We start from the raw sequence: 14182 nt of genomic DNA, 5'->3' as shown, positions 1-14182 counted from the left end.
TTTATTTTTCATACTAGTAACACCAGCTAAAAGAGGTGGTTTTGGGACCAACATTGTGGCGTAGCACTAAAGCCACTGCCTGCCATGCCTGGCATCCTGTATGGGCTCCAGTTCATTTCCCAACTGCTCCACTTCCTATCTTCTGTCAGCTGGTTCATTCCCCAAATGGCTACAATGGCCAGAGCTGTGCCAATCCGAAGCTGGAAGCCAGGAGCTTCTTCTGGATCTCCCATGCAGGTGCAGGGGCCCAAGCACTTGGGCCATCTTCTACTGCTTTCCCAGGCCACAGCAGAGAGCTGGATTGGACAAAGAGCAGCTGGGTCTAGAACTGGCGCCCATGTGGGATGCCAGCACTGCAGGCGGCAGCTTTACCCACTACACCACAGAGCCCCAAGATCACTGCTCTTAATTCACTAGACCAGAAATGCAGGTGGTGTCATTAATGTGCTTGCTAGGTCCCACCATTTGCATAGTCCATGATCTGTAGTTAGAAACCAAAGTACATACCTGAAAAACTTCCTGAATAATATTTTTTTCCTAGCTCTGTGCCATTCTACCTTCTAGAGATACTTGTTAATATCTTTAAATGCATACCTTTATTTTTAAAAGATTTAGTAAAACCTAGCTCAAAATTCTCCTACCTTATTTAGAATTTGAATGGAATGTATTTTGTAAAAACTTTTATTGACTAAAATTTAAAAGATAGGGTGGGGTTCAGGGACAGATATCTCCATCCACTAATTCACTCCCAAATGCCCACTACAAACACCAGCCCCTGAAATAGATGTTTTTCCCTAACTCCTGCCATACTGATCTGCATCTTTTCATTGTAAGCTAATGTAATTTTTTACTGTAATTTTATACCCAAACATATGTTGCTTTGTCTTTGTAATAACTTTTGGTGTTTTGTCATCCTATACAAATACCCAAAGAATGGGAAATTGATAGTTCTTTTGGATCTTTTTTCTCAACTACAGTTTTTGTAGTCTTGACTTGTCACTTAAATTCATGTTACCCGACATATTCTTAACTTCTCATATTTTACTGGATGTTTCACTAATAAAATTACTTTTTCTTAGAGAATGAATGGCATTTTAATCATGAATTAGTACCCTATATTATGTATGAGTATAAAACCATGTAATAGTATTCTTTTTTTATTTATAATTTTTTATTTTATTTTTTTAACTTTTATTTAATCAATATAAATTTCCAAAGTACAGAATATGGATTACAATGGCTTCCCCCCCATAACGTCCCTCCAACCCGCAACCCTCCCCTTTCCCACTCCCTCTCCCCTTCCATTCACATCAGGATTCATTTTCGATTCTCTTTATGTACAGAAGATCAGTTTAGCATACATTAAGTAAAGATTTCAACAGTTTGCTCCCACACGGAAACATAAAGTGAAAAATACTCTTTGAGTACTAGTTATAGCATTAAATCTCAATGTACAGCACACTAAGGACAAAGATCCTACATGAGGAGTAAGTGCACAGTGACTGCTGTTGTTGACTTAACAAATTGACACTCTTGTTTATGGCCTCAGTAATCACCCTAGGCTCTTGTCATGAGCTGCCAAGGCTATGGAAGCCCCCTGAGTTCACTGACTTTGATCATATTTAGACAAGGCCATGGTCAAAGTGGAAGTTCTCTCCTCCCTTCAGAGAAAGGTACCTCCTTCTTTGATGACCCATTCTTTCCACTGGGATCTCACTCGCAGAGATCTTTCATTTAGGTTTTTTTTTCCCCCAGAGTGTCTTGGCTTTCCATGCCTGAAATACTCTCATGGGCATTTCAGCCGGATCCGCATGCCTTAAGGGCTGATTCTGAGGCCAGAGTGCTGTTAGGACATTTGCCATTCTATGGGTCTGCTGTGTATCTCACTTCCCATGTTGGATCATTCTCTCCCTTTTTGATTCCATCAGCTAGTATTTGCAGACACTATTCTTGTTTATGTGATCCCTTTGGTTCTTAGTCCTATCATTACGATCAATTGCGAACAGAAATTGATCACTGGGACTAGTGAGATGGCATTGGTACATGCCACCTCGATGGGATTGAATTGGAATCCCCTGGTATGTTTCTTACTCTACCGTTTGAGGTAAGTCAGCTTGAGCATGTCCCGAATTGCACATCTCTTCCCTCTCTTATTCCCACTCTTATATTTAACAGCAATCACTTTTCAGTTAAGTTTCAGCACTTAAGAAGAATTGTGTATTGATTACAGTATTCAACCAGAAGTATTAAGTAGAACAAACAAACAAAAAAATACTATGAGGGATAACATATAATAGTATTCTTATATTAACATAAGTTAAAAGTTACATAGTTTACATAAATGTAAAGCTAATTATAACAGATTATTGAGATTTGGATTAATTACCATTCTTTATAAATGTTTCTGTGGTACCTCTGATAAGAATTAAGGTTTAAATGACCCCAGAAAGAAACCTAGGAATTGGATTTTGGATAATGTAGTGATTTAGAATCCAGCTTGGGCATCAAGCCTGGACTTGAAAACCAACTTAGCAGTTTGGTAACTTTGGGCAAGTTAGACTTTCTGAATCTGTTTCTCATCTGAAAATGAGCCTAGTAATACCAATCTTGAGGATTAAATGAGGTAGTATATATGAAATACCTACACAGTATATAGTATGTCTCCTGTGCATAGTGATGGTTAATTAAAATTCTGCTGTCAGTATTAGTGTTCATTTTTTGCTTTGTGAAAATACTACAGCAAGCTCATCTGAAGTGTCAGTATTGTTTTCTCTGCTAAAGGCTGCATGAATAGCAGAGGAGAATGTGCTGAAGGGAAGAAAAAGAAAAAATCCCAATGAGAAAAGAGGAATGGAGGGAAGCAAAAGAATGGAAGGGTGTGAGAGAGTAAGCATTGAGATAGCAGAAAATAGACATTGCCCTCCCGTCCAGATAGACAGGAATAAAAAGGCAGAAATGAGGGGAAACAGTTCATGGAGAGGACAGTAAAGAGATGATTCTGTAGGAAGTTAGTTCTGACCATAATCCTCTACATGTTTCCTTTTTTTGTAGATATTCCTTTATCATTTTTCATGTATGGGCTGAGTCCTGATCCTAACTGTATGATGCTAGATAATATTGAAGAGTGGTAAGTATTTCAAGTAATGGTTTGCTACTGCATATAATACTGTATTGATTTTTTAAAATCATCCTATAATTAATTTATAAATAATTTTGGAAATAAGATATATAAAGAATGTGTTTTGTCACACATTGCAATACTTCGAAAGTTTGTAAATATTTATCATGGGTAGAAATATTTACTTGATACTGTTTTAGTCCATTCAGGCTGCTATTATAAAATAGCATAAATTAGCTAACTTATAAACAACAGAAATTTGTTTCTCATGGTTCTAGAGACTGTAAAGTCCAAGATCAAAGAGGTAACAGATTGAGTGACTAATGAGGCTGGGAAAAGGGATTGGCTAATTCCCTGGAACCTCTTTTGTGAGGGTGCTAACCTTCATACCTAATCATTTTCAAAAGACTGTGGTTCTTAATACTGTAATGTTGATGATTAGGTTTAAATACATGAATTTGGGGTACACATTCAAACCATAGCGGGTACATATTTTATAAGGACCTATACTTTGTGCAAGAGATAGGGAAATGAGTATGTTATAGTCCAGTGAAAAAGCGAGGCCAATAAATAAGTGTTCTTAATGTAACGTAAGAATTGAACCTTTAATAACTGAATTGGAAAGTCATACTGATATGCAAGTATTGCTTAGAATACTTGTGGTATACAGGGTTTGGAATTGGCATTTTGAACTTACGCACAAGTAGAACACAAAAATAAATTATTTTGTAACCAGATTTTTTCCATTTTTACTCAAAAGTGATATATCATATAGATTTTAGGTTTTTTTTTTATTTTGACAGAGTTAGACAGTGAGAGAGAGAGACAAAGAGATAGGTCTTCCTTCCATTGGTTCACTCCCCAAATGGCCGCTATGGCCAGAGCTACGCCGATCCAAAGCCAGGAGCCAGGTGCTTCCTTGTGGTCTCCCATGTGGGTGCAGGGGCCCAAGCACTTGGGCCATCCTCTACTGCCTTCTGGGGCCACAGCAGAGAGCTGGACTGGAAGAGGAGCAACCGGGACTAGAACCCAGCACCCATATGGGATGTTGGCGCTGCAGGCGGAGGATTAACCAAGTGAGCCACGGCGCCAGCCCCAAGTCTTAGTTTTTAACAATTTATTTATCTGAAAGGCAGAGTGACTGAAGAGTTGGGGGTAGGAAGATAGAGATTTTCCATCTACCGGTTTACTGTCCAAATGCCTGCAACAGCCAGGGGCTGGGACAAGCTGAAGCCAGGAGCCAAGAACTCCCATCTCAGTCTCCCACGTGAGTGGCAGGGACCCACGTGCTTAGGTCATCATCTGCTTCCTCTCAGGTACTTTTGTAGCAAACTGGATTGGAAGCACAGGCAGATGTGGGATACAAATGTTCCAAGCAGGAACTTAACCTGCAGCACTATAATGCCCACTCCAATAATACTATTTAGTTAATTCTAAAAATGGAGTTTACTTTCCAAGGATGGAAATTAGACTCACTGTTCACATATTGCAGAAGAAAAGTGACATAGTCGGGGAATGAAATAATTCTAAGTAAATACATTTTCTATGTAATTTTGAAAATTAGGGGAAAATCTGAGCTGTTTAACATACAAAGTTACCAAACTGTAAGGCATTAACTAGCATCTCCAGCTTGGCCCAGCACTGGCATTGTGACCATCTAGGGAGTGAACCAGCAAATCTCTTGAGAAAGAGAGAGAGATTTACTTGTTTGAGAGAGTTAGAGTTTCCATCTACTGGTTCACTCCTCAGATGGCCGCAATGGCCAGGGCTGAGCTTTGTCTGAAACTAGGAGCCAGGAACTTTATCTAGGTCTCGTACATGGGTGGCAGGGGCCCAAATACTTGGGCTGTCTTCCTTGCATTACTCTCCCCAGGCTGTTAGCAGGAAGCTGGATGAGAAGTGGCGCTACAGGGACATGAACCAGCCCCATATAGGATGCTGACATTGGAGGCAGCAGTCCTGCCTGCTATACCACAGCCCCGATGTAGCGTATCTTTCTAAGGAAGTAGTTAATATGACTGCTGATTTTAAGAAGCACACAGGTTCTGCTTGTTGGGGCCAGTGTCGTGGCGTAGTGGGTAATTCACTTAATTGGGGCCAACATTGCAGTATAGCAGGTAAAGCCACTGCTTACAGCCACTGTCTGCAACGCCAGCATCCCATATAGGTACCGGTTCATGTCCTGACTCCACTTCTGATCCAACTACCTGCTAATGGGCTGGGAAAAGCAGTAGAAGACCTTGGGCACTGCTACACTCATGAGAGACCTAGAAGAAACTGCTTGCTCCTGGCATTGGCCTGGCTTAATACTGGCCATTGCAAACATCTGGGGAATGAATCAGTAGGTGGAAGATTCTCTCTCTCTCTCTCTCTCTCACTTTCAAATAAATGAATCTGAAAAAAAAAAAAAAAACGGATTCTGTTTGTCTAAATCTTTTAAACCTGAGTAAAGTATCAACGGAGCAGGAATGTTCACTTGGGAGTTATATTGACTTTTTTTTTTTTTAAAAAAAAACCTTTGTTATGCTTACTAGTTCAGATGACTACAGGCATTACTGTGCAGTTGTTATAAACCTTTGTCCCTGAACCACAATGCCCTCTTGAGAAACAGAACTCAACAGATGGCTCAGCTGATAAAAAATAATTTGTTTATGTATACATAGCATTCATTCTAAAAGAGTCTGAGATTGGCAGTGGCGCGGAAAACAAGATGAGAGAAAAATTTTAAATAGCCCCTGGTGGTCATTTTAATTAAAAACATAATAGAACTACCACTCTGCCTCCTTTGCTATTTTGATTCCAGTTTTCTGTTAATTTAATTTAAAAGAATGGGGATAATCTAGAATCACTTTTTGTTTTAATTTGTATTTATTTGAGAGGTAGAGTTACAGAGAGAGAGAGAAAGGCCTTCCATCCACTGGCCCACTCCTCAGACGGGCCACAACAGCCAAAGCTGAGCTGATCCAAGCCAGGAGCCAGGAACTTCCTCTAGGTCTCCCTTGTGGGTGCAGGGCCCAAGGCTTTGTGCCATCTTCCACTGCCCTCCAAGTCCACAGCAGAGAGCTGGACTGGAAGAGGGGCAGTCGGGACTAGAATTGCATCCGTATGGGATTCTGGCACCACAGGTGGAGGCTCAGCCCACCACACCACAGCGCCGGCCCTAGAATCTCTTTTTAAATAATTTCTACCTTCTGTATATAACACTGAGTAACAAGAATTTTTTAAAAATATATAATCATAATTGTCCTGCATTTAGTTATTCCAGATACTTCTCTTTCCTCCCTAGTTCTAAGTCACATAGCAAAACCTCAAAGGACTTGGGAAAGGATAAAAGATAGAACTATATAAGTCAACTCAATAAACTTGAACTTTCTGTGAAATGTAGGTGTCCAAAAAGAGTTGACATGTACACCCTTGAATAAACCTATACATAAACCTGGTGGGATGCCATATAATAATGGCTTCAAAGACGTTGAATCTGAAGTCAGTAAGAAAAAATGATCTGCTACTCAACCAGATAGATGCTCCTATCTGAATTGAAAAAAGGTCAACAACATACTTTTTTTTCTAAAGATTCATTTTATTTATTTGAAAGGCAGAGTTACAGAGATGCAGAGGCAGAGAGAGAGAGAGAGAAGTCTTCCATCCACTGGTTCACTCTTCAGATGGCCTCAACAGCTGGAGCTGAGCTGATCAGGAGCCAGAAGCTTTGTCCGGGTCTCCTACATGGGTGCAGGGGCCCAAGGCTTTGTACCATCTTCCACTGCCCTCCCAGGCCACAGCAGAGAGCTGGATTAGAAGAGGAGTAGTTGGGACTTGAACTGGCACCTATATGGGATTCTGGTGCCGCAGGTGGAGGTTCAGCCCACCATGCCACAGCGCCAGCCTGGTCAACAACATTTTTAAAACAAGAGGATTATTAACGGATGTACTTTATTGATAGCAGTTTAAAAACATCCTGTGAACCTTCAGCAAAGCTTGGTTCCTAACTTTCAGTACAGGAAAAAAGTATTGTTTAACTTTACCTCTTCAGGCTCCTCATCACCAATTCAATAGACTTTTATTGACAGTTTTTGCAGGATTATATGATAACCTGAATAGTTACATTATGCATTGTTTTGGTTTGAGTTTTTCTTTTTCATCATTTGGATCATAATCCTTTTATGAACTTGCTGACTAAAGATCTGTTTAATCTGGCATATAAGGTATCTTCTAAAAATCTTCTTAGTGTGTTTAAGCTACTGTAACAGAATACCATAAACTGGGTAATTCATATACAGCCAAAATTATTTCTCATAGTTCTACAGTCTGAGAAGTACAGGATCACGGTGCAGGCGGATTCATTATTTCATGAAGCAGCACTTCCTGGTTCATAGATATCCATCTTTTTGCTGTGTCCTCACATGATAGAAGGAGTAAGGAAGGTCTCTGGGATCTGGTTTTTTTTTTTTTAAGATTTACTTATTTATTTATTTGAACAGCAGAATTCCAGAGAAGCAGAGATAGAGATAGAGATAGAGAGAGAGAGATCTTCCATTTGCTGGTTCACTCCCCAAATAGCTGCAGCTGCTATACCTATGCTAGTCTGAAGCCAGGAGCTTCTTCTGAGTCTCCCATGCGGGTACAGGGGCCCAAGGTCTTGGGCCATCTTCTGCTGCTTTCCCAGGCCATAACAGAGAGCTGGATCGAAAGTGGAGCAGGCCGGCGCCGCGGCTCACTAGGCTAATCCTCCGCCTAGCGGCGCCGGCACACCGGGTTCTAGTCCCGGTCGGGGCGCTGGATTCTGTCCCGGTTGCCCCTCTTCCAGGCCAGCCCTCTGCTGTGGCTAGGGAGTGCAGTGGAGGATGGCCCAGGTGCTTGGGCCCTGCACCCCATGGGAGACCAGGAAAAGCACCTGGCTCCTGGCTCCTGCCATCGGATCAGCGCGGTGCGCCGGCCGCAGCGCGCCGGCCACGGCGGCCATTGGAGGGTGAACCAACGGCAAAGGAAGACCTTTCTCTCTGTCTCTCTCTCTCACTGTCCACTCTGCCTGTCAAAAAAAAAAAAAAAAGTGGAGCAGCCAGGTCTTGAACCAGGGCCTGTATGGGATGCCAGCACTGCAAGCTGAGACGTTACCCACTACACCACAGCACCAAACCCCGAAATCTGTTTCATAAAGGCACTAACTGCATTCATAAAGATGCCACCCTTGAGACCTAATCACCTAAAGGCCTGATGGTACCACTTCCAAATACCATCAACATTGGACTTTTCGTCAGGTTTTGTTCAGCTTTGTAGATTTTAGCTTAGCTCTTACATTTAGGTCCATTTTGAGGTAATTTAGTACATAGTTTAAATTAAAAGTCCAACTTCATTCTTTGGCATGTGAGTGTCCAGTTCTGGCAATATTTGTTGCAAAGACTGCATTCCAGTGGAATGGCCTTGGCACCCTTGTGGAGCATCATTTTATCATATATGTAGTTTTTTAGTGACTCTTCATTCTGTTCCATTGGTTTTGATGTCTGTCTTTACACCTGTACCAAGCTCCAGGAATAATAGGAGCTTATGGAAGTGAATAAATGAATGTAAACAAGTGAATGGATAAATACACACACATACATACATATGTATATTTCTCATACAGGAAGCAAAGTATTATAAATAAAAAGTACAAAAAAAAAAAAGAGAAGACACACTTAAAAGCATTCAAATGTTGAAATCACCAAAATATTTTTTAAAGAAATGGGAGGAGGTTGAAGGTGTGTGTGGTGGATATGAAGGATAGGATACAGATTTTTCAGAGTCAGATGTAGCTTTTAACAAGTGAAAATCATAATAATTGAAATTTTAAAAATTCAGTGAACTCATGGCAGATCAGACATGGCTGAACAGAGAATGAACCAGATATGACTTGAAAGTCATGATATAATTATTAGATAAGAAGGATAAGAATGAAAGGATTAAGAAATATTAATAATAAAAGTAGAAATTTGAACATAATCAGAAGTTATATACTAAGGAAATAGAACAATGCTACAACAATATGTAATGATTATATTGCTGAAAATTTCATATAACTTTTGAAAGATACCAGATCTTAGATACAAGTTCATGAAATACTTAGCCCCAAATATCACAAAGAAAGTGCAGAACACCAGAGACAATGAGATTTTAAAATCTTCCAGAGAGGAATGTTTCCCACGAATTAATGACTATTTATTTGAAAGAATTACAAAGAAACTGAGAGACAGTAAGAGAGATCTTCCATCTACCAGTTCACTCCTCAAATGGCCACAACAGCCAAGGCTAGAGTAAGCCAAAGCCAGGATCCTGGAATGCCATCCTGCTCTCCCATGTGGGTGGCAGTGGCCCCAGCACTTGGGCCATCTACCACTGCTTTCCTAGGCACATTAGTAGGGAAGCTGGATTGGAAGCAAAGCATCCAGGACTCAAACTGACACTCACATGGGATGCCGATTCAAGTCCCAGTTTTCTCCCAAAATTGATCTCAAGATTCAATGAAATTTCACCTAAAACCTGAACAAAATTAAGACAGACTTGATTTAATATGTGTATAAATGCACACTCTGGCCTCAGAATCAGCCCTTAAGGCGTTCAGATCTGGCTAAAAAGCCTATGAGAGTATTTCAGGCATAGAAAGCCAAGACACTCTGGCAAAAAAAAAAAAAAAAACCTAAATGAAAGATTTCTGTGAGTGAGATCCCAGCAGAAAGAACAGGCCATCAAAGAAGGAGGGACCTTTCTCTGAAGGGAGGAGAGAACTTCCACTTTGACTATGACCTTGACTAAATAAGATCAGAGTTGGCGAACTCAAAAGGCTTCCATAGCCTTGGCAACTCATGACAAGAGCCTCGGGTGTTTACTGACACCATAAATAAGAGTGTCAATTATTAAATCAATAACAGGAGTCACTGTGCACTTACTCCCTATGTAAGATCTCTCTCCTTAATGTGTTGTACAATGTGAGTTAATGCTATAACTAGTACTCAAACAGTACTTTATACTTTGTGTTTCTGTGTGGGTGCAAACTGTTGAAATCTCTACTTAGTATATACTAAATTGATCTTCTGTATATAAAGATAATTGAAAATGAATCTTGATGTGAATGGGATGGGAGAAGAATGGGAGATGGGATGGTTGCAGGTGGGAGGGAGGTTATGGGGGAAAAAGCCGCTATAATCCAAAAGTTGTACTTTGGAAATTTATTAAATAAAAGTTCTTTAAAAAGTGTGTAAATGCAAAGATGCAATAGAAAAATAAGGTTCTTTTTCTTTTCTTTTGCTTTTCCCATATATACTTGTATATGAGATTTATTACAGTAGATGCAGAGATACAGACTGAAGAGCCCAGAATTTATGCATTTATACAAAGTTAATTTATGTCATAGATGGCATCACAAAAAAATAGAAACAGGAAATGTTATTGAAATAAATGCTAACAGACTTTAATATTCTTATGGAAAATTCAGCTTTTATTTCTTACCTTTGATAAAAAATGAATTTGAGGCAAAGTGAAAACTTACAGGTGATAGGTAAGACTATAGAAGTTTTAGAAGAGAATATAGGGTATTATCATTATGACCTGGGAGACAACTATTTCTTAAAGTTGACCAAAAGCGCCGGCGCTGCGGCTCACTAGGCTAATCCTCCGCCTTGCGGCACTGGCACACTGGGTTCTAGTCCTGGTCGGGCCGCCAGATTCTGTCCCGGTTGCCCCTCTTCCAGGCCAGCACTCTGCTGTGGCCAGGGAGTGCAGTGGAGGATGGCCCAAGTGCTTGGGCCCTGCACCCCATGGGAGACCAAGAGAAGCACCTGGCTCCTGGCTTCGGATCAGCGCAATGTGCCAGCCTCAGCGCCTCAGCCGCAGTGGCCATTGGAGGGTGAACCAACGGCAAAGGAAGACCTTTCTCTCTGTCTGTCTCTCTCACTGCTCACTCTGCCTGTCAAAAAAAAAAAAAAAAAAAGTTGACCACAAGCAAAAAAAGCCCAAAATAGATGATGTTCATAATGTTTACATTAAATATTTGTTTAAAAAAGAAGACAAATTTAACAATTGAGGGACATTAAATGCAACATGTATAACCAAAGAGATTGTACCTGATAACAATGATTTCTTCCAAAAACAATAAACAGCTTCATGAAAAAAATGGGTAAAAATCATGAACAGAGATTTCACAAATTACCAGTGAACATACTGAGCTTGTGATTCATCTCATCAAAAATTGGGGAAATATAAACTAACCACAATGAGATACCATTCATACCTATCAAGTTGGCAGAAAGTAATATATTCGACATCAGGTATTGGTAAGAATATGGGACAGCTTAGGCCAGCATAGTGGCACAGCCAGTTAAGCCACTGCCTGCAATGTTGACATCCCATATGAGTACCAGTTTAGTCTTAGCTGCTCCACTTCCAATCCAGCTCCTTGCTAGTGAGCCTGGGAAAGCAGCAGAGGATGGCCCAAGTACTTGGGCCCCTACACTCATGTGGAAGATCTGAATGAAGTGCCCAGCTTTGATCTGGCCCAGCCCCAGCCGCTGCAGCCATTTAGGCAGTGAACCTGTGGATGGAAGATCTCTTTCCCTCTCTCTGTCACTCTGCCTTTCAAATAAACAAATTTTGAAAACGTGTATATATGGGACAACTGAAAGTTTTGTACACTACTGGTGGTAATGTATAATAAAAGATTCAAAAGTTAGCTTATGGGGCTGGTGTTGTATAGCAGGTAAAGCCACCGCCTGTAATGCAGGCATCCCATATAGGCCCTGGTTCATGTCCCAGTTGCTACACTTCTGATCCAGCTCCCTGCTAATGCCCTGGAGAAAACAGAAGAATATGGCCCAAATGCTTGGGTCCCTGCTACCCACGTGGGAGACCTGGAAGAAGCTCCTGGCTCCTGGCTTCGTATTGGCCCAGCTCTGGCCATTGGAGCCACCTGGGGAGTGAAACAGCTGATGGAAGACCTCTCTCTCTCTCTCTGCCTTTGCCTTTCTGTAACTTTGCTTTCAAATAAATCTTTTTTAAAAATTGGGTTATAAAAATATTAAAGTTTTTCTGTAGGAATAATTTAACAAAATTAAAGACAAAAATTTCACAATATGTGTGCATTTGACAGACAAAACTAACTTCTCTGTATACAGTCTTTACAAATCATTAAAATGCTGTCTTCCCCATAGGAAGGGAAATAAACAAGAAAAGGTAGCAACCAGTGATTCACAGAAAAAATAGCTCAAACTCACTGATAATGAAAAAGGCAAATTAAAACCACAAGGTTCTATTTTTATGTATCAAGTTTGCTAAGATAATATTTGGTGAAATAATAAAGACAATTATTTTATTAGTAGTAAAAAATTGATTTAAGCAACAGTAAAGAGCAGGTAGAGAATGGTGAACTGAGAAGTTAAGAAAGCACCACCTGGGAAATAGCTGTAAGGTCAGCATTATGATGTCATAGAAGTCTGTTTTAAAAGTGCATTATTTCAGGAGAAGGGTGGTGTTACCACTTTCAGACATAGAGAGGGAAAGTCAGTTATGAGCCAGAAATGTACTAATGGGAATAAGGGACTGCTGGGGAGATTGTTGATGACTTTGAAGATCGCTGTTTAGGTAAAGTAATACGGTAGAAATGAAGGTAATCATTGAGGGAGTGCAGATGAACTAGATAAGAGCACATGTGAGCCTAGTCAATTCTGTTTATTTTTAAATGATCAACTTTGAGGCTGTTTACTGCTATTGGGAAGAAGACAGAGAAGCACAGAAGTGATGAAATTCAGAATATGCTAAGGAGACGATTGAGACAATGGCCAGTGTAGGAGAAAGAGCCCTGAAGTGGAAGTGATGAGACCCAGGTTTCATTCATGCCAACTCTTTAAGTTGCTTCACCATGAAAGGGTTGGCAGACTTTGTGTAAAGTGATAGATAGTAAAAATATTTTAATCTCTGTGGGCCAGAGGGTTTATACCATACTTAGTCAACCAAGTTTTCCTAACAGGGAAGTAGCCATAGATAATAGAGAATGCCTGGGTATGGCTATGTTTCATCCAGTAAAATGGTGGACAGTGATATTTGAATTTCATATAATTATGTGACATCAAATATTCTTGACTTTTTTTAGTCCTTTTAGAGTGTAAAAGCCATTGTTAGCTTGTGGGACTTGCAAAACAGATAGTGGATTGGATTTGGCCAACAGGCTGCCAACATATGTTCTATAAAATGAAAAGTTGGGCTAAAATATGTTTATTATCTACATTGTGTAGACTTGTGTGAGGAATTCTTGTTGACTTAATTGGCCTGTTTAAGTTTATCATCTATACTGATTATGTTGAGCAGAACCAATTCTGTCCCATTTAGAACTCTGCACAACATAGAATTTGTGTTTGTGACTAAAATTCCAAGAATATTATTTATGCAACAGGAATTCTCCTGAGATAACATGGGAAATGATATATAATAATAATGTCTTTAATATTTTAAAACAGAATTTAAGGGGCCAGCACCATGGCTCACTTGGTTAATCCTCCACCTGCGGCGCCAGCATCCCATATGGGTGCCGTGTTCTATTCCCGGTTGCTCCTCTTCTGGTCCAGCTCTCTGCTGTGGCCCAGGAAGGCAGTGGAGGATGGCCCAGGTGCTTGGGCGCCTGCACCCACGTGGGAGACCAGGAAGAAGCACCTGGCTCCTGGCTTCGGTTTGGTGTAGCTCCAGCCATGACGGCCATTTGGGGGGTGAACCAACGGAAGGAAGACCTTTCTCTCTGTCTCTCTCTCACTCTGTCAAATAAATTTAAAAAAATTTTTTTAAAAACCCAGAATTAAAAAAAACAAGTATATTTTGGGACATAAAGTATTATTTGGCACAAATAAAAAGAATTGGTAAAAGAAAAGTGTTTCTCAGAAGACCTTGGAACTATTGTTTGTTTTTATTAAGAAGAAAGATTAATAAACATTTAACAATGTTAAAAAATAAGTGACAAAATGATCTGCGTGGAAGTTTAAAACAGTACTAAGGCCAGCACTGTGGCTCAATTGGCTAATCCTCTGCCTGCATTGCCGGCACCCCAGG

At 40.3% G+C, this 14182-nt stretch overlaps 1 protein-coding gene across 5 annotated transcripts in view; it reads left to right on the top strand.

The window, feature by feature from the left end:
• The window catches only part of TEX15 (testis expressed 15, meiosis and synapsis associated), a 90453-nt gene that overhangs the window by 13453 nt on the left and 62818 nt on the right, over positions 1-14182 (top strand). For 4 of the 5 annotated variants that reach the window (XM_051834099.2, XM_008252299.4, XM_070068521.1 and 1 more), the window contains exon 2: positions 3052-3127. The gene's annotated coding sequence lies outside the window, so the exon portion shown is untranslated. Of the gene's footprint in view, positions 1-3051; positions 3128-12536; positions 12728-14182 lie in introns of those variants that run through there. The other variant, XM_008252288.4, reaches the window with a different exon arrangement.

The sequence above is a fragment of the Oryctolagus cuniculus genome, chromosome 2 (assembly GCF_964237555.1).
Source record: "Oryctolagus cuniculus chromosome 2, mOryCun1.1, whole genome shotgun sequence".
In the NCBI taxonomy this organism is placed as follows: domain Eukaryota; kingdom Metazoa; phylum Chordata; class Mammalia; order Lagomorpha; family Leporidae; genus Oryctolagus; species Oryctolagus cuniculus.
The sequence above is the reverse complement of the archived record's forward strand: the minus strand, read 5'-3'. Positions and strand labels throughout refer to the sequence as shown.